Consider the following 20,967-nt stretch of genomic DNA (forward strand, 5'->3'; position numbering starts at 1 on the left):
CAATAAGGAGTGACGCTCAATTTCTTTCCTAACCCACTTTGGGATGAATGGATGAAGAGAGCACTGTACTGTATAAGGCTGAAGTCTTATTATTACTTTAACCCACTTACACCTCATGTGTAATACACACCACTGCTTCTGTCACTGCTGAATTCAGTGCCATTGCTCAGTGCTGGACTCCACTAGGAAGATTCAAATACACCGTGGTTCCAGGGCCCTTACTTTAGACCAGCCCGAAAGCCGAAGCGGGCTCCTTGGAGCTAGCCAAGTGGTGAGCGCTGCATGAGACCGCGGGCCTGGACCTTAAAGACCTCCGAAAGTGCTGGAGGCCCTCCCCCCGCAGGATTTGGTAGAAAACACACCACAGATTTCCATCTTCTTCTTATTAATACCTCTATAAACCATAAAGGGGTGTGTGTGTGTGGGGGGGGGGGGTTACAGGGTTGATGGCTGAGCAGCACAAGGCTTGGAAAGGGCAAAGCACTCGGTCAGGACGAGGTGTGAGGAGTCCAGTCGTTACCCAGCGAATCCAGTATCTGAAGCCCTTTCTCTTCCGTTTTCTTTCCCCGACACTGTCAAGCCCCGAGATAGGCGGGAGGGTGGCACGAGATGCTGAGGCCGCGCTGAACTCGCGAGGGGCGAAGCTCTCCACCCGCCAGAGGCTCGAGGGCGCTGGGCGGGCGGGCCGGCTTTCCAGGCAGCGAGGGAGGCTCAGAAAGTCTCGGGGAAGGCACCGAGCCTTGCATCTGCCCGCCGGGCTGTCTGCGGGAGCATCCCCCCGGCTCAGCCCCGGGCAGCTGGCAGCGGGAGGCGGGGAGCCGCAGCCCACGCAGCCCAGGGCGGCGGGGGGGGGGGAGGGGGGAAGGGGCTGCCAGCCCAGAGGCGGACTGAGAGCAGCTGCGGGAGCCGGGCGAGCCGGGCAGGAACTAAAGACACCTCCCAAGGTAAAGAAACTTCGCTCCTTTGTCAGCGCGCCGCTCGCCCTCCGCGGCGGAGCCGCCTTTGTCTCCGGGAGTGCAGGGCTGGGCTGGGCAGGGCTGGGGCGGGGGCGCCTGGGTGGGGTGGGGGGGCCACAAAAGAGCCAAAGGGCTCCATGAGCATCTATCTCTGCCCCTCCGGCCGGGGAGCGCTCCGGGACCCGATCGCCCGTCGCGGGACTGCCCAGCCCCAGAGCTGCAGTCGGGGAGGGGGGAGGGATCGGGCACGGTTAGGTTCATAGCAGCTGCTGAGCTGAGCCGAGCCGAGCCGAGCCGGGCAGCCCGGTGCTTGACTAGCAGTTAGATGCCAGCTGTTTGCTGCAGGCGGTTCTGCCATCTCTTGTGGCGGGGGGGGGGGGGGATCTGCCTCCTCACCCCCCACAGCTGGAAACAGCAGCCGGCTGGGGCAGCGCGGAAATGCGATTGCAGGACACGAGGCGTCGGGAACCAGGCAGGCGGCTGCTCGCGCCGCCCTGAGAAGGGACCCGGCTGGAGTCGGCTGGGCCGGGTGCTTTTGCGGAGCCAGGGTCGTTTGTTTCCCGGTGAGAGTCTCCCTCCTCCTTTCTTCCCCGCTTTGTGACATCGCGTTCCTCCTGGCCCCAGGGCTGCCCAGGGCTTGTCCAGTCTAAGGAAGCCAAGCTAGCGGGGGGTGAGTTACCATCCGAGCTGCACCGGCCAGGAACTTTGCTGATCATCGTCCATGTGGGAATCATTCCGGCCCTGAAGGCCACAAAACCCGAACCTATCAATAGCAGGGGGAGAGAAGAGAAGGAAAAACCCCGCTAACTGCTACCCAGCCCCCTCCCCCCACTGTTTGTTACACTGTAAGTCCTTGGGGCAGGGAATGGGCTTGATTTTCCACTCACCCTGGTTTTATCCCGTTAGCTTCAGTGGAGTTACTCCCCCCATTTACCCAGCGAATCAAGCACTGTATACCATGGAACAGCAGTTCTCAAACGGTGGGGCACAGCCCCCCATTTCAGGGGATCCACAAGCCCTGAGCCCCAGCACCCCACAGGGCACAAGCCGGGAGCCCCAAGCCCCAGTGCCCGGAGGGGCAGAAGCCCTGAGCTGCTAATGCCAGGAGCCCAGAGCTAAAACCTGGAGCTCCGAGCCCCTCTGCCCCGCGGGGCTAAAGCTGAAAGCCCTGAGCCTTGGTGTCCTGTGGGGCACAAACCCCAAACTCTGGCACCTGGAGGGGCAGAAGCCCCGAGTCCCCCAGCCTAATGGGGCTAAAGAAGCCCTGAACCCCTAGCCCCATGGAGCAGAAGCCCCCAAGCCCGGCAGGGCAGAAGCCCTGAGACTCTCTCCCTCCTGCGATTGAAGCCCAGAGACAGCCTCCCTGCAACTGGATCCAGGAGCCCTGTCTCTCTCCCCCCCTTGCTGGGTCCTGGAATTTGTATAGCATGTTGTGAGGGCCCTCAGGAAGAAAAACATTGAGAACCCCTGGGGTAGAACATCCAGAACAGTATAAGCACTAAACAAATCAACCCTATTCACATTTGCAAAGAGTAAAGAAAACTCCATAGATTATAAAAGTGCCATCTCGGGTTAAAATATATATATTTAAAAGGAAAATATCTCCCCTGGCCTGTGTGCCCAGTAAAAAAATGTTTAAAATTTAATTTGCTTTTATTGTTTTTTCCAGTTCCCTTTTTAAAATGTCATTCATCTTGGAAAAGGAAAATAGACTAGACATTTTCATTTTTGTTTCTAGTCATTTTCACTTTCAGGTTCTCATGCACTAGCAAAAAAATTCATGAAAATGTTGCTATTGCTATTTTCAAAATGACAAAACCTAGAAGTTTTGCTTAATTACCTGACAGGGTCAGGTAACTGCGGGGCACGGGGGATCAGGGGTCCCCGCTTTAGTCCTGCAGGGTGGTGGGGCTTGGAGCTTCTGCCCCATGGGATGCTGGGGCTCAGGACTCCCAACTTTAACCCTGCGGTGTGGGGGGGAGCTTGACCTTTCCTCCCCGTGGGGCACTAGGGTTCCAGGCTTTAGCCCTGCTGGGCACTGAGGCTCATGTTACTTGCACAATTTAAGGTTCCACCCCTAACCCTCTCTCATGGGTACTCAGGATGTAATATATGGTTCCCACTCCTACCCATCCTCATAGATACTCAGAGTGCAAATTTACCCAGACTCTACCTCTCTGTGGGCTCTGGACTTTAGTCTCATGGGGCTTTGGGCTCCAGATTCCCAGTTTTGGGGCTCCAGGCTCCCAGTGGGGCACTGGAGCTCAGGGCTTTAGCCCCACGCGGGGCTGGGGCTCTAGGCTCCCAACTTTAACCCCGCATGGTGCTAGAGTTCAGGGCTTCTGTTCTGTGGGGTGCTCGGGCTCCTGGCTTCTGCCCTGCGGGACACTGGGGCTCGGGGTTCATGGCTCAGGGACCCACTTCTGTGTCACTATGCAGTAATTGTGCCCAGGGTGGTTGGTTTGTTTGTTTTTTGTTAGTAAAGTGAGTACAGTGCAATTTCTCTCATCACAAGATTTATTATATTTTCTCACTGGTAATAGGTTTCAAGTCACAGCCCTGCCAGGACCTGGTGAGCCCAGTGATAAATTGCCTTCTTAAAAACAAGACTTTCAATCTGTGATGTGTTATAGCACTAAGACAAAATTTATACAGGTCTGATCCCAATCTCACATACACTGGTGTAAATCTGGAGTACTCCACTGAAGTCACTTGAGTCACAAAGTGTAAACCGGTGTAAGTGAAATCAGATTCAGTCCCTTGTACTGTAGTGGATATCACTCAGTGCCACTGTAACCATGCCTGATTGGTGTGGTGTTCTGTTCCCCTCTAGAGGCACTTAGACCATCTAGAGCAGGGGTGGGCAAACTTTTTGGCCCAAGGGCCACATCGGGGAATAGAAATTGTATGGCGGGCCATGAATGCTCACAAGATTGGGGTACAGGAGGGAGTGTGGGCTCTGGAGTGGGGGTGTGGGGTGTAGGAGGGTGCTCTGGGCTGGGACCAAGGAGTTTGGAGGGCAGGAGGGGGATCAGGGCTGGGGCAGGGGTGCAGGAAGGGGCGCAGGTTCCAGCTGGAGGTGCGGGCTCTGGGGTGGGACTGGGGATGAGAGGTTTGGGGTGCAGAAGGGTGCTCTGGGCTGGGATTGAGGGGTTTGGAGAGCGGGTGGGGGGATCAGGGGGTTGGGGCGTGGGAAGAGGCTCAGGGGATGCAGGCTCTGAGCGGCGCTTGCCTCAAGTGGCTCCTGGAGGCCCCTTCTCTGGCTCCTACGCGGCGGCGCGGCCAGATGGCTCTGCATGCTGCCCCATCCGCAGGCACTGCCCCTGCAGCTCCCATTGGAGCATGTCGGAGCTGGAGCAGGGCCATGCCGCAGCTTCCGGGAGCCATGGGGTGTGGCCCCTGACCCAGCGCCCCAGCCGGAGCGCCAGAGCAGGGCCAAGCAGCATGGTGCGGCTCGTGGCCCAGCTTAAAACAGTTCTCATTCAGATACATGGAGTGAAAATTACATAAATATTTATGCCTGCATCTGTAATTTTCACTCCATGCATCTGAAGAAGTGGGTTTTTTTACCCACAAAAGCTTATGCCCAAATAAATCTGTTAGTCTTTAAGGTGCCACCGGACTCCTCGTTGTTTTTATCTAGAGATTGATGAGTCTGCTATAGCCTTGGCTAAGAGGCAGGTAGCTTTTAGCTCATGCAGTAGAGGCTGATGCATTTAGCTCCAAAGGTCTCAGGTTCAGTGCTGCTGCCTTACAACTGGGCCCTGTCAGCGATACTCCACCTCTCTGCCAGGTCGATTGGTAGCTATATTGGTATCTGGACTTTGGAAATAAAATGTACAATTAGTGTTGCAACACCAGAGCAGACTGCTGTTTGATCCATTCTGTTGTGATGCCTCCAGAAACAGGGAATAGATGCTGTATTAGAAGAAGGTGGAAGTGCTTGCAGTAGAGATCAGGTTTTGTAATATAGATACTCTGACTACATGGGACTTGATTCACCGTTACAAAAGGAATTGGGGGGTATGGGACCTTGGGCTGGTAACCTTTCAGAGCATGGATTTTCTTTTATTACATAGTGCCTAGCACAGAGGAACCCTGATCTCAGTTAGGGCTTCTAGGCCCCACTGTAATAAAAATAAATAATAGAGCCCGTATGTTGCAAAATTATTCCATTTTGTTCTGTGACCCTTCCTTCAATAAGGTCAGCAAATACAGACAGCTTTTCAAAAAAACCAGCATCACACTGGGAACTGCTGAGTGCTCATATGGAAGTCAAGGACTTTTAAAATTTGGTCCATGAGTGGGTGCTTAAAATATGGCCCATAGAATCTAATGCTAGTATGTACATTTGAGGACAGAAATATAATATAACAGACTCTGCTTTCCCAGAAATGGTTGCATCTGACTGATGGGTAGTTTGATCCCTGCACATTCTTTAAGTTACAAAATACACCGGGATCCTTCAAGATGAATGATGTTATATTAATAAAACTCATTCACTCAATCTTTACCACAAAGCTACTAGTTCAGGTCATGCTCCTGGAACATCCTCACCAAATGTTTTTCAAGTAACATTTTATTTCAAAGCATTGTGGCCAAATCCATGTTTGCTAGGACTGCAGGGAAGCCTTTGGAATTTCATCAGGCATGAATCTGGCCTGACAAGTTCCAAGTGAACATTTTGTGTTAATATTTTTTCCCCACTGAGCGCACCATATGACAGCATCGTTGCTATGACACTTCATTGTTCTTGAACAGCACGATACAGATTTCAGCAAATATTGTATAACTTTTAAACTGTCAGTTAAACATGGCAGCTGATATCTTTACCCTAGACTGCTACTATGTATGTTTTGGGTTCGTTTGATGGACTGAACTTGTCCACATTTTGGGTACATGATGGAGAAGTGCGATCAGTTCTGTATGGCCTGAATGCAGTTAATGAATCAGAAAAGTGTGCATATCTTCTGAAAAAGCAATCTGTAGACTGCAGTGTAAAGTGAATGTTGCACATATTTTTGAATGAATTAGGCCATTAATCAGTGTAATAATGTGCAAGACCAACTAGAGTCCATGAGCCTCATTCTGATCTGACACCAACTTTAAACCACTGTAGTTCCATTGGCTTCAATGGAGGTTCTTCTGATTTACACCACTATGAGAGCAGAATCAGGCTCAAAAATAGCCACAAATGAAAGACAAGGTGCATACTCATGATCTCCTTATAAAAAGGAAAAATTCCATGAAAGACTTTCATGGAATGTAGAAAGACTTTCTACATTCCATGAAAGTCTTTGTCTCCTTTAATGTGTTAATGTGCATATGCTAGACTACGCATCAGAAGCCATTTCCTTAGCCAGTCGAATGTCAGGCCATACAACTCATGACCGAGGTGTCCTCGGACATATGTTACAAGCCGAGCTGTGCAAAAGTAAAAAAAATAAAAATATCAGTACAAGGAGAAAAAATAACTTTGCCCATTTTAAATAAAATAAAAAGCAACATATTTAGTGTACCAACCTTGAATCGAAGAGTGCAAGGTGGCTTTGGGGATGGAAGACTGCCAAATCCTAGTCCCTTGGATGTCAACGAGAGCTTTGCCATCAGCTCAGCAGGTTCAGGACTTGTCCCTGTAGTGACTGCCCTGCTTTTGTATCTGCCAGCCCCAAAAGATGGTAAAGGGGCAAAAATGGAAGTAAGAAATAATTGTGACACTCCTCTGGTAAATAGGGGATTTATTTTGGGGAAAAATATCTCATTTTGTAAAATGTGCAGAATCCATAAACTTTTCAACACTCTAGGAATCAGTGCCAAATGATTCATTGCAGAAATGCTGCTAGATAGTCATGGGGAGGCAGGTAGCCTGGGCGGGAAAGGGCACCGCTAGCCTTTACAGAGAAGTCACGACTTAGTTGTTGATATACAGTAAGACTTAGGACAAGCACTGTATAAACATTAGCTAATCAATCTTCGCAATATCCCTGGGAAGCACAATAGGGAAGTACTCTCAGCCACCTCTTAGACAGGAAAACTGAAGCAGAGTAGTTAGGTGAGTTGCCCACAGCCAAACAGGCAGTCAATGTCAGGGCTAGTATTAGAATGTAGGAATTCCTGGCTCTTATGCCTGTCCTGGGATAACTTTTCAGACTACGCTTGTTATATGCTTATTCAATCTTAGATTCCTTTTTGCAGCTAGACTGGTAATTTTGCTAAAGCTCAACAGCTGTGTTGTAAGCAGAAGGATCTGACATTTCCGTCACAAGTTCTCATGCATTTACATAACCCAACTTGTTATGCAATTCACATCAAAACTCTAAAAGCCTGAATTGTGATCCCTCTTATTTGCTTGTCTGGCCCATTTGATGTCTCAGCTAACAGGTGGAAACATGCATCTGCTCTTATTCTCCATCTGACTCAGCTCCCTTTTCCCTGAACTGTATGGCAGAGTGGATGGGTACAAGTAGTAAAACCTCCTGTATGGTCAGTAATTTATGAGAACTCAGTGCTGCAGAGTCATTCTTGCCTTCTTCGCTGCAGGAGGAAGAAAGGATAGCAAGCCTTTCAGGATGCTCAGAGGTTGTATTATAAAACTACACTACCACTACAAAAAATAAAGTTTAAAGAAAAAGTGTCCTCCTGGTACCTTAAAAAGAGCTACAATTCCCCAGATGCAGGTCACAACTGAGTTAAAATCCCAGCAGGAAGGTGAGCACCCAAACTAGGATAGTTGTGAGCATGATTGACTAGAGAGGAGAGCAGTTTGAACACCTCCTTGCCAGTCTCATTCTTGTGAGAAGTCGGAGGCCTGCCTGCTTGTGGCTAAATCCTGCTCTCAGTTACATTGGTGAAAAAGCTGGAGTAAATGAAGTTACACTTGCTTTACAACGGTGTAACAGAGCAGAACCTGAGCTTTGCAGAGCAGGATTCCTGCCACTTTCACCCTACTCACAACTGAGGAGCTGGCCCTTATTTCTAAAACCTTCTCACATTAAATTACTTGTTGTGTGTGTGTCTCCATGATTCTAATGTTATCACATATCAGAATTTAGGAAAAACATTAGTTGTAACTGAGATTGTAGATAGGTACTAGGTTTTTACAGGGCTATGAAAATAGTTTGGTTCCATCCGCACAGACAAGACCAAACAGATCTGTCAGAGCTGGGAGAATGATCACATTGTAACACAGACTTCCGACATTGCAAAATTTGCTGTGTGCGCAAGCTTTTATATAGGCAAGTGGTACAGACCATGAGCAGAGGGTTTACACAGTGAGCCAAGTCCTGTTCTTTTAACCTCATGCAACTGTGGAATAGAGTGGAACGCACTGGATATTGCATATTGATGGAGGTTCAAAAAAAAAATTTTTCAGGTGTTCTGTACAAAAGGATCCTTTATAATCATTAGCTGCAGTGATGGGCACTGCTAATGGCCAGTGAGCAGGGAACCCTTATTTAATCACAGAGTATGTCTACATTACAGAGACTATACCAGCAGAGCCCCAAAGTGCAGACAGAGCCTATGCCGACAGAAGGGGTTTTTCTGTAGATGCAGAAACATCACCTCCTCAAATGACATTAGCTACCCTGATGGAAGCACTCTTCTGTTGACACAGCTGCATCTACGCTGGGGGGTTATGTCGGTATAGCTATGTAGATATGACTTTCAAGTGCAGACCAGCCCACAGGAAGAATGAAGGAGCTGTTCCCTGAGGGTCTGAGCACAGTACCTTGCCGTCTCTCTCTCATGCCCAACTGCTGAGGACGCCCAAAAGTTATATTGGCATAGCTACACTGGTCTGACATAGCTACACTGATATGATCCCCAGCGTAGATGCAGCTATGTCAACAGAAGAGTGCTTTGTCCCGGGATGCAGCGGTACTATGCCAATAGAAAAACCCCCATTGTCAGCATAGGCTGCATCTACACTCTGTGTCTATGCCAGCATAGCTGTGCCAACATAGCTATGGAGCTCGAGTTTCCTTAGTGTAGACAGACCCCCAAGCTATTAAAGGTCAGAGAGCTGGAGGGAACTGAAATGGGCATTAACTCCTGCGGCAGAAGGGAGAAAGCAGGGCTGATAGGGTTGTTAAAAAGGTAAAAGCAATAGCAGCCCGGGGAATTACCAAAAGAGCTTCACTCCATCCATGCAGCTTAGTGAAGAGTGTACATCTTCCTAGTTCCCGCCCTGTCTTCTACCTGCAGTTAATCCTTGGGCCCCTTTTGCCCCGGGGTAGAGTAAGTAGTTCTTGGTGTCCCAAGTGCCTCACTCAGCTTCTTCTCTGGGGAGACTCATTGAATGGGCTCCCTGACCTCCAAAGTCTCTCTGCAGCAAGCCTGCCCCCAAAGCGGAGGTGTGGGCTATCTGCCAAGTTCCATGCCTAGAGCTGGGGCACACAGGAGGGTCTGTGTGAGAATCACACCAGCTCCCTGACCACTGCCACTGCCCGAGGAAAAAGTAGCTGCCCTGTACCCAGCAAATGAGACCGCAGAGAGAGCAGAGGGGGAGACACAGAGGGGGAGATTTTGAAAGGCACAAAGAGGAGTTAGGTGTCCAGCATCCACTGAGTGTCTGTTGTTTCTTAAGAAATTAAGACACTGCTCCAAGACTTCTTTCCATCCCTCAAGGTGGGCCATCAATCTCTTTCCAGACCAACTTAGGCAAAAGTGGCTCTCCCTTCAGGGTGGATCTTAGACCCACCTCCTCCTTTCTGTTTAACAGCAGTCACAGTCTCCATTCCACCACAGACTCCAGCACAACCCCCAGGAGCATGGAAACCTCCTCAGAAAGGCCTGGGAGCATTAAGGTCTGGACAAGTTGCAGACAACCTCATGTACTTGGAGAAGCCACCAACTTGGTTTGTTTGCAGTGGGTGTGATCAATGATGATGGTGTCGGTTGTGCTGAGATGGTGCTGGGCCCAGTCTCCAAAGCCTGCATGATGGGCGTCTTTGTTCTAGCATGTACAGTAACTAGAAAAACAGAGGCAAGCAGTCAGAAGAGATGAAGAATGCCCTGGCGCTTCTAGCTTCATGGTATTGCCATGTCTGAATGTTCAAAAACCATGACAAGAATTGCCAACACTGCTTTTATAACACTACCTGATTCATGGTCAGAAGAGACTAGTGGCCACTCGTCAAAGAGGTTTTAGAGGAAGAGTCTGAATGATTTTTTTCTTACCCTGGCAAGTCATAAAAGGGAAGTGTCTGGATAGGATGTGTCTTGCCTTGAACTTGTCTTTTGAATGGAAATATTGGCAGAGCATAAACTATATTTAACGAACAGCAATAACCAGTTTTAGTAAAATAAATATCTGCATAACTTTTACTGCCATCTCATTAAATGGCTATTTAAACACCTAAAGACTCCTTGAGAGTTTCACATATTATTTTGAAAACAATTCCTTTCATTGATTAAGTACTTTTGGGGTAGTTCCAAGCCAGATTTGTTTGAGTTAAATTTGCCAAGTCATTATCTCTTGTGCATACACCTACTGAAGCTGCATTTATTGGGGTCTAATAGTCATCTGGTATTCAACACAGCTGGCTACTAGTCCAATGGTTCTGCAGTCTGCTGGAGCTGCACTTGACTGAGGATCTCACGGAGCCTTTAATGCCACATTTGTTCTTTCCGATACTTGAGGCTCCTAGGACAGTTCAGATGCCTGTGTGAGACAGACGAACCTCAGGGAAGCCTCAAGCAATGAAGCTGTGCCCTCTTGCACCAGGGCTGAATTTGGCCTATTTGGACCAGTAGCCCGCTTCCCTGACTGTGGGGGTGTGTTCCCTGCTGTACATTCCCTAATACAGTCAGCCTAATTTTAAACACGGCAGTGCAGGGGAATGAAGATTAATCAATGGACTAACTGATCTTACTGTCAGAAAACTCAGCCTAATATTTCCCTTTCTTAATTTCCTTCCATCACTCTTGGTTATACCCTTATAATGAACTCCCAGATCTCCCTGGAGTTCACACCCATCAGATATTAATTGGGCCATTTCTTTCAATGTCCAAAGGATGTTACATAGCAGGTGCCCCCATCCCATGGTCTGGCACTGGTGGTGAGAGGAGCTTACAATGTCAATATTGCTGAGTAATGAGTGTGATGTATTGAAAACGGTGTTGAAGTTACAAGCTACCACTTTAACCTGCCGGGTGTTTCCTGGCCCTGCTTGTGTGCTAGGGGGCTGTGTAGGGAAGCAGACAACAGGAGCAGTCAACCTGCAAAAAGCCATCCTAGAGCAAGGTAGGTTGAGTTGTGACTCGCTGCCTTAGGCAGCAGCCTGCTTTGTCTCTCCGTTTTTGGCTCTTGTGTATTAGGTTCTGGATTTTACAAACTAAAGCAGTGTGACGTTGCAACCTTCTAGAACGAGTATTTTATGTTTATCTAACTTCTGTGTTTATGCCATGAACACAATAAACAGTGAACTGCTCAGCTGTAAATACCCACCCTACCCCCACACTTGAGATAAAACATATCCCCAGACAGCCTGTACTTAGGGGTACATCTACACGGCAATTAAAAACCCACGGCTGGCCCATGCTGCTCACGCTACAGAGCTGTTTAACTGCAGTGTAGATGTTTGGGCTCAGTCTGCAGCCTGGTCTGTGCCCTGCAAGCCTAATGTCAGCTGGCACTGGCCAGCCCCAGGTTTTTAATTGCAGTGTAGACATACCGTGAGTGCGTGGGACAAAAAGATGAGCTCATAGTATGTACAGAAAGTTAAGGCTCTAGAGCACCAAAGGGGCAAGAGAACGAGAGTGGAGAGGCCGTCAGTCAGAAGCTCCCACCCATTCATAACTAGGGAACTCCAGCTCAAACCTCTTCACTGGTTGCAACTGTGGATATGTAGCTCATAGAGAGAGGGCCAGTCTCCGATGTAATCAGATCCCAAACCCTTTCAAGATGAAATTCACAGGCAACCATCAACTCCTAAAGCACTGATGCCCTCTCCATCACTGTGAAAGCCCACTTCACCCCATGCAGAGGTCCAGCACAAGGAATATGTACCAATTCAATCCTTAAAATTGGGCAAGACTTAAACAGTGCATAGCTCTTGGACTGGTCCCCTGCACAGGGGTGAATTTCAGCCTAAGTGAGGGGCTGCATTATGTACCAGCTTTAGCTTCCAAGCAGTTTCAAGACTTTATCCCCTCTGTCATATCTAGACATACTGTATTTAGCTCTTAATTTTTCCTTGAAAGCCATTCCTGCCAGCCACAAAAGGACTTTTGTCATTCTTCCAGTTGGCCACTGTCTTTCTGATAGTGAGTTTCTGCCTCCCCGTGAATGTGCGCTTTGGATTAACATTAACCAGCGTGCATGTTCTCAAACTGAATCTCATTTGTTATTCTCTGCCTACATTTCTCATCTCCCTATGGGCTTGATCCAAAGTCCACTGAAGTCCACAGGAAACTTTCAACTGACTTCAATGGACTTTGGCTCATGTCCTGTATTCTCTCCTTCCACTGGTGTTTGCAGCTCCTTCCAATTTAGTATCATCTGCAAGTTCCATTAATGTGCACTTTGTACCTATAATATTAATGAAGGCATTAAGTAAAAGTGACCTAACACAGATTCCCCTGTGGTTCTGCAGTAGATATCGCCTCCTAAGATGATATTTTGTTATCTAGCATTAATTACCTTTTGTTACTGCTCCTTCTTTCTGTTTCCACTCAGTCACAGTGTTCATATCCAAGTTGATTTGACACAATTTTGAGAGTAAGATTCCATGAGGCATTGTATCAAATATAACTAAAATTTAAATATACTGCATCTACTGCTCAACCTCCATCCACTACTTTAGTAATTTTTTCTTTTAAAAAACTAATTAAGTTTGCACCCCAAGATCTATATTTCTATTTGACACCACCAGGAAAATTATGTATACAATAGGTTAACGCAGGGGGAGTGTATCATGCCATCACTCTTTGCTTAAAGCCTGACTGCAAAGGTTTTCCTTGTTGAATACTATAACTATAGCCCAGTAACATGCTCTTAAAATGAGAAGAAAAAGCGTTCTAAATGGATCGTCATCATAATATTTGCACTTACTTAGCACCTTTCATGCAAGGATCTCGAAGCACTTTACAAACATCAATGCATCCTCAAAACATCCTTATGGAGGAGACATTGTTATAGCCACTTTGCAGATGGCTAAACAGAGGCACAGAGAGAAGAGGGGCCTGATTTTCACTGGCACTGAGCACCGGAGTTCCCTCTGATGAAAATGGGGCTGGAAGTGATTTGTCCAAGGTTAGTAAATGTTAGTAAAGTCATAGCAAGTTAGTAAAGTCATTGGGAATTGAACCAAGCAATTCTGAGTTCTAGACCCTTCCTCTAATCTGTGGACAACATTGTCTCACTAAGTACCCAAAGAACAGAGAAGGAAGACTGTGTAATGTACTTGATTCTCTTTATAAATGTTTTTATTCTGTACATGGGCTTAGAGAAGAGAACCTTTGCCTTTCTGCATGCCACAGTGCGCCACTGTCATGCTGCTGCAATTTTAGAAGGGAGAGTCTAGTCTGCCTCAGGACCTCCCCTAAAGTTACCTCATTCTTTTAGGAAGCTAATCTCCCCAGACCTTCTTGCAGCAAAAGTTGTCCTGTGTATCCTATTAGTTGGGCCCAGATATTGCTGACACTTAAACACGCGCTTAATCCACCACCCTGAGGAATCCCATTGATTTCAATAGGGCTACACACAGTAGTAACGTTAGGCATGTGTATGAGTATTTGCAAAACCAGGGTCTTAGACTGTTGTAAGCTTCTAGGACTGAAAGAAAAGGAGTACTTGTGGCACCTTAGAGACTAACCAATTTATTTGAGCATAAGCTTTCGTGAGCTACAGCTCACTTCATCGGATGCATTGGACTAGGGGATCCCCCCATCTCCCAGGTTTGTATAGTGCTGTGTAATAATAATGAAGGTGATGACTTACTGATAGGTGAACCAGGAGAGATCTTTCCAGTCTTTAAGTCTCACTTCATCAAAAAATCCTGCCACACAAGCCATGTATGTTTTAACCAGGCCACTTTCTACGTAAACACACTAAAATTTCAAGACTTTTCTTCTCTCTCTCTACCATGAAATTACTGTTCTTGCCCATTCCCAGATTGCATGTTGTTTTATATTTTGGATCATCTGAGCCCATCACTACATAGCTGCCTTCTCTCCTGCACTGCTGCACCTAACAGATTGAAAACGCATTATGTTTCTTCCTGTGTATCCAAACAGAATTGAAAATACGTGTAACAAATATTCCCTGTGAGGCCATATTTGTTCATGGTATGTCCACTTGTAACAATAGCTCTTCTGGGCTATTGTGTAATCAAGCAGACCGCCTGGAGGGAGCAGATTTTCAGTAACACTTTAAACAGCAAGGGCTAGATTCCCTGTAGATATTTGGCACAGAGATGTGCAAATTACATCTCCCGGTATCAGCCCGGCCCTCACTTCCCCCAGGGGAAATTCACTATGAGGGAGAACAGATGGTGTTGCCACTCCTTGCTTTCCATTAAGCAGGTAGGTTAAACTTACTGATGGGGCTCCTTTGGAGGGCTTCCAGTGGGTGTGCTGAATCAACATAACTCCTGACCACTCCTTTCTCCAGCCATTTCCTGGGCACCTGAGGATTCCTTGGCAAAGGAAAGGTTGCAGTGGCTTTCTGACACCACAAATGCCTCCACAGAGACCTTTCATTGCCATCCCCTGCCACTGAATCCAGCTGTAAAGGTCCCATCACTTACTTCAAAGCCTTGAAGTATTTGATTTTGCTGCTTTCTTTTCCCTTCTCCAATCTGGGGTAGGAGAATCTAAGAACTGTGGGCATAACCCAACAAGAGTGCAAGCTCACTAACACAAGCAAGAGGATTCAGGATCTTAATCCATGTAGCTGCCGCATACATGGACAGATGATCTAAGATCTTATAGTGCTCCATAGCATAGATTTGGGATAAATCTGCAGAAGAGCTCACTGGATAATTTCTCCCATCTATCTACCTGTCAGTGTGTCTCTTTAATATCAACTATTTACATCTCATGCCGCCACAGTCTCCTTATGCAGACATATTCATGGCCAATACAAGAAAAATCCTCACTTCCTCTTAGTGTCCGCATTACTGTGCGTCCCTAATCTTCATCTTCATCAAAGCACTGTCTCCTGAAGATAGGAGTGGTGTCAGTGCTGACTGCCAAATGGAGAACAAACACACACCTGACCACAACTGGCTGGGGGTGCTCCATTTTATAAACTCCACTCCTGCAAAGAGCAGCATTCGAGAGAACAAGAGTTTAAAGAACTGCAGCATCTGGTAGAGAATCAGTAGCAACACGTCTGGGTCAGACTTTTCATCTTTATTTTTGCTGCACTGTTTTACGCCCATTTGTTAGCACAAGCTGAAGAGGGGCAGAATTTGCCCACTAGTGACAGTCTGATACCTCTTCTGGAGATCCTTAAATATAGATCAGACACTGGGCCAAACCTCCTGTAGGGCTGCATTTTATTCAGCAATCCATTTACACACGTCTTCAACTTTAAATCTCATGCTTATATCTCATTGACTTGAATGGTCTTAGGCCCAGGCTTACGTGATTTACTAAGCAGGGATAGATTCAAGTCCATGCTTAAGTGTTTCGCTGAATGGGAGCCCCAGGGACTTGGAGCACCACTTCAAATCCTTTGGAGTTTTGCTTGGTTAAGCCATGCATGTTTTAGCCAAGTTGAATCTGAGGAGGAGGAGATGCTAGAATAAAAACATACTACTGGGTCTTTCAAAAGGGAAAAAATAATTGAAAATGGTCTGACAATATACTTGGAATTAATGATATATATAGTACAGAAAATACACCATATATAAAGGGCAAACAATGACTATATACGGAACAGTTATGGAAGAATATGACTCGCCCCTTGTTGCCAGGCCTGGGCCTAGAGTTGCACGGCCTTCCCCGCAGTTGCTACCACTAAAAGGCCATTTAGGTCTGCTGGTGATCCACCTCCTCTTGGGACTCAGCCCTCCAGCCAGTACCTGTATTCTCCTGGCCCTTCCTGGGTAAACAAAGAGTCCAAACAATAACCCTCCGACCCATGCTGGGCCTTTGGCCCTTACTCCTTGTATCAGAGATTTTCAATAATCCTTACCTCTGGTGTCAGGGGGATTTCTATTCCACCTTCATCAGCAAGCCCATAAGGAGCCGAGGTCCTTCCTCTCCTCTGGGTTCTGGTCCAGGGCCCTTTAATAAAAGGCCAAGGCCTGTGTACACAGATTCCCTGGCTACCTCCCTGGACTACTTCCTACCTTGGCCTATCTTGGGCCTTTCCCACAGCCTCTTCCTGGGCGTACTGTGTACCAGCATCACATTCTCAAGGCCTTTTCTCCAGGCTCCTGCAGAGCTTCTTAGTACGTCCTACCACCCAGCTAGCTCTGCTGTAGGGGAGTTTTCTCAGCTGACCCTGAAGGAGTTTCTCTGCTCCCTGCAAGCTTCTCCACCAGTACAGAGAATACTAAGGAGACTCACTTCCTCTGCTTTCCTTTACAACTGCCTTGGGCTCCTTATTGCAGGCCTGCAATAAGGCCTTCCTTCAAGGAGGCTCTTGTCTGCCATCAGGTCACCTCAAATCCTAGATCCAGCCATAGCTCTCTCCTTGAAAAAGAGCCAGAGATCTGCTCTCCTCAACCAGACCCCAACTGAGCCAGGTTCAGCCCTGTTAGCTTCTCCTGCCAGGCCAGATACCTTCTGCATGTGCAGCAGGTCAGGGCTGATTGAACCCAAAAGTGAGCTGTAGCTCACGAAAGCTTATGCTCAAATAAAGTGGTTAGTCTCTAAGGTGCCACAAGTCCTCCTTTTCTTTTTGCGAATACAGACTAACACGGCTGCTACTCTGAATCCTTCCTCAGTGTGGGCTTTGCATACCCTATCACAGGATGCATGAATACAGCAAACCAGTGGAATCTGACATAACAGACTTGCAATAATCATTAAATAAGCAAACAGTTAGAAGTTATATTTGAACACCCGACCACATTAATGAACTGTAAAAGAGAAATACAAAGACTTAACTTTATCAGTATGCAACAACATAATGTCATTGTGTGTGCTGATTTAATGATGAAATGTGTAACAGGTGAAATTTTCAAAGCCATTGAAGTGCCTAGTTTATTTTTAATTAATTGTGCAAACAGTGCACATATCTCACTGTTTGGACAATGCAAATGGGCAGTCAAGTTTCACTTTTGTTTCTGTTTCCAGAAAATTTCACTTGCTGATTCTCATACACAAGAGCAATGTTTGGGTTGCAGATGCTTCAGGGGAAAGTTTATTTGCCTTCTTTTCTTAAAACTGTAACCAAAATATATTTTTAATATAATGGAATAATTTAATATAAATATTTGCCCTTAATTTTTGTAATACCTTATTTTTTACCAAACTTAAAATTTTCAGCCAAATTTGACCTGACAGCGTCTGTAAGATCTGTGTGCAATCACTCTGACCTCTTGTCTCTCTGCTGAGATGGTCTCTTAGCATCAGCTACAATCCCAGTGTGGTGATGTAAATACTTGTGCACAAGAACCTGGATTCAGGCCACAAACTTACTTCACAGAGACCCCTCAGTGTTGATCAGACACTCATAACTTTCAGTCATTTCTGACATGGGATAGATTCAAGCCTACCAGTGAAAGGCTCTGTGTTCCATTACCAAGCCCATAGCCAGCCCCACCTTCTCTGTTTGCTTAGGGCAAGATCATCATGCAGGGGAAGAAGGGAATGTCAGGTGTCCCTAACTCCCTTGCGTGGTCTACAGACACTGTGGCTCACAGCTTGGGCATGATACTCCCACTCCCCACACAGGTGGGCAAGGAGGGTTAGACAGGCTGGGATGCAGGTGGAAACCTTAACTTTTCTTGTGCCAACCAGCGCAGCTGAGCCAGAGAAGTGATCTGCTACTATAGACTAGACTTCCCTTCTGGAATAAGGGGAACCAGGATATGAACTGAGAGTCAGTTTGTTCCCTGGTGTGTTGGAGCGGCAGTGCAGCTACACACCTCAGCATAGATTGTTAAATCACAATCCAGCCCTTCATTTGTCTGGCACAGTTTTGAATTCTGTCTTTGCCGAGCAGGAGAGAGTTTTGGCACTTTTGGGAAGTGGATGAATTTCGTACACCATGCCTGAAGTTTCAGAGTAACAGCCGTGTTAGTCTGTATTCGCAAAAAGAAAAGGAGTACTTGTGGCACCTTAGAGACTAACCAATGAAAGCTTATGCTCTAATAAATTGGTTAGTCTCTAAGGTGCCACAAGTACTCCTTTTCTTCATGCCCGAAGTGTTATGTAGGCTTTTGTGATAGGAACCATGCCCCAACATTGCATGGCAATTTACCATTTAAAAACTACTCCCAAGCTCAATTTCTACTGAAGTTCCAGTTTTCTACAGATCAAAATCTAGAAGACACAATTTTTACTGTGTTCAGGGGCAGGTATATGTTCTGGTTTCAGTTCAACAGCTGTGGTGGCCCTGGGCATAAGATATATGAAACTGAATGACTGCAAACTGCAGGGCTTTATGTTAGTTCACAAACTACGATTTACCTAGAGCTTGAGAAATGATATTTCACATTGCAAAGATGGGTGAGGAAACAAGCCTTTCACTTTAAATGTTTCCAAATGTACCTCAGAACCTGGAGGTTCATCTGTGCTTTCCTTTTATCTTTAAAACCATTTGATTCCCTCAGTGTTTTTTGTTTGTTTGAATTTTATTTTTGCATTGATAAACCCAATGTAAAATGTTGCATCATTTAGACAAACTGTTTTTTCTCTTATCCTATTGATCCACCCTATCTTTCCTTCCTTTGGTTAGCATAGCACAATGGGAACAGCAATGCTAGGAGTTTCCTTTGTTACCACTGTATCCTGCCGCTGCTAACAATAAATGCGATAAGAGATGGGTGATCAGAGTTTTAAATGTGTCTCCTTTCAATCAGCAGGGCATTCTGCAGAGGGCCTTGCTTGCTGTACTAGAAGTCCTCTTTCTGTGTTGCAGTTATCAAATGCTACATGGTGACCTGCAATTCACTGAAGTGTAGAATCAATAGAGTGGTATGTTCAGTAATTACAGAAGATACTTTGCTGATTTTCTTGTCCTGTTAAATAGATTCACTGCCTTATCTTCAGCTCCTCAGAAGAGCAGATTGATGGGTGTAACTATGGGACTGTGAGCAACAGACAAAACCATGAATTCTTAAAAGGATATTTCTGATATAACTCATTGCACTAGGGTAGGACTGAAGTAAAATTAACTATTAATATTGAAACATGTTGCGTTTTCTAATAAAGCTTCTGTCCTTTAATCAAGGGGAATGTTTTTATTTTTTCTCGGGAGAAATGCTGACCAGAATAAATAATATATTCAAAATAGCGAAGCTGCAGAATGTGAACTGAAACTCAGAATGAAGCTAGTAAGAATTTCTTTAATGAGTAACATCAGATGAAATAAGAACTGTGTAGTTAATTATTGTCTGACTTTTAAATAATCCTATTTTTGATAAGGCAGATAAGGTCATATGTTGTTCAAAAATTTCCCCAGTAGACTAAACATTTTGCATTTTGTTTTTGATTGGGAGATAATATACACTATCTACAGAAAGTGTAATTAACTTTAAAGACTGGGTTTTAAGTTTCTCCAGAAAGGATGTGTAAGAATTATGTGCTAGCTTTATAGAAAATGAATTCATCTTTTGTTCTGCTCCCTCTGTTTAGTTAAACTAGTATTTGCTTTTTAAGCAAGGTCACTGATCAGCTGACCAACTTCTTTAACAGCTGGAAATCACACATTTGCTGCTCTGAATCTATAACTATTGACTTGCAGCAGTGAAAAGAGACCTTTCTGAAAGGGAAAAGTTCTTTTGCTCTGTTTCTTTGTAGATGGAAGGATGAGAAGGTAACCTGGCAATGTGCTTTTTTAATGATACTTTTTCTTTCATAATGAAGTGCTAAATGCAATTGCTGCAATGCAGGAGAAAATGACAGCCAGTGGTTAAAAAAAAAAAAAAAGTTGTGATCTATTTAAATAGTTAATGAGATTGTGTTAATATGTCATCTACCGGGCATGAATTATCTCTTTGTTTATAGTCACAGGGGTAAATGTAAAACTTATCTGTAAAACTGGTGGTAGCAGACTCCTTTCCTAGAGTGAATTTCACCTATCTCAGTCTTTGTAATTCAGTTAAAGTTAAAACCTTCAGGATGATCTTAGGTTTTGTTTTTTACTCTGTTAATGGGGGCCAGAAAATGGAGAGTTAAATCTGATTGTAAAGGAATACTCTTTGAGGCCTGGCTTTTAAAAAGACAGTACATTGTCCTTGCAAATGGGGAACTGAGGGAATGAAGTTACTGTGTCAAATATTTGACTTTTTCATGTTTATTTCTCTATATGCTCTTGCCTCATGAGAGGTATTTTTAATGTACAGATGAACTCATCCTCCTCAACACTATTCTTTGTTGTAAAACTAAACATCAAAGATGCTATATATGCTGAAATGCTCTCTGCCTGGGGATTAAAATTGAGTGTTTTCCATTATTGTATAGTATAGGGAAAGTCTGCAAATATTAAAACCCGAGACAGGGTCAATTTAACAAATTTATACATAATGTGTTTTCTGTCAATGTATATTAAAGGCTCATAATGACAGTGTTTGATAAGGTATTTACCAAAGGGGAAGAAAACCTTACAGAATCTTTGAAATCTCTTTGATGAGAGGCTAGATGATTTAGAGGAGGAGAACAGGATACAGAACTAGGACACTAGTTCAAATGTGTCCCAGGTTGATAGTAGCTGAAGGGCTTGACCAATCTGAAGGCTGTTCAGTGGCATATGTGAAAAGAGTTAGACTCATTCCTGCTTCTAGTACACAAGAATCCACTGCAAATTAGCACTAAGTTGTAGTAGGAGACAAGCATTGAGTGGGGATGAGCTTGTCGCACACAGTACAAGACAAGGACTGAGTGGGGA

General features: G+C 45.6%; 1 protein-coding gene across 6 annotated transcripts in view; it reads left to right on the forward strand.

Annotated features, from left to right (window-relative positions):
• Nucleotides 1-846: 846 nt before the first annotated feature.
• KANK4 (KN motif and ankyrin repeat domains 4) overlaps nucleotides 847-20,967 on the forward strand; it is a 56,287-nt gene continuing 36,166 nt past the window's right edge. For 2 of the 6 annotated variants that reach the window (XM_073357491.1, XM_073357493.1), the window contains exon 1: nucleotides 1,148-1,519. The gene's annotated coding sequence lies outside the window, so the exon portion shown is untranslated. Of the gene's footprint in view, nucleotides 945-1,147; nucleotides 1,520-1,544; nucleotides 1,627-20,967 lie in introns of those variants that run through there. The other 4 variants (XM_073357490.1, XM_073357488.1, XM_073357494.1 and 1 more) reach the window with 4 other exon arrangements.

This window comes from Lepidochelys kempii, chromosome 8, assembly GCF_965140265.1.
Source record: "Lepidochelys kempii isolate rLepKem1 chromosome 8, rLepKem1.hap2, whole genome shotgun sequence".
Taxonomy (NCBI): Eukaryota; Metazoa; Chordata; order Testudines; family Cheloniidae; genus Lepidochelys; species Lepidochelys kempii.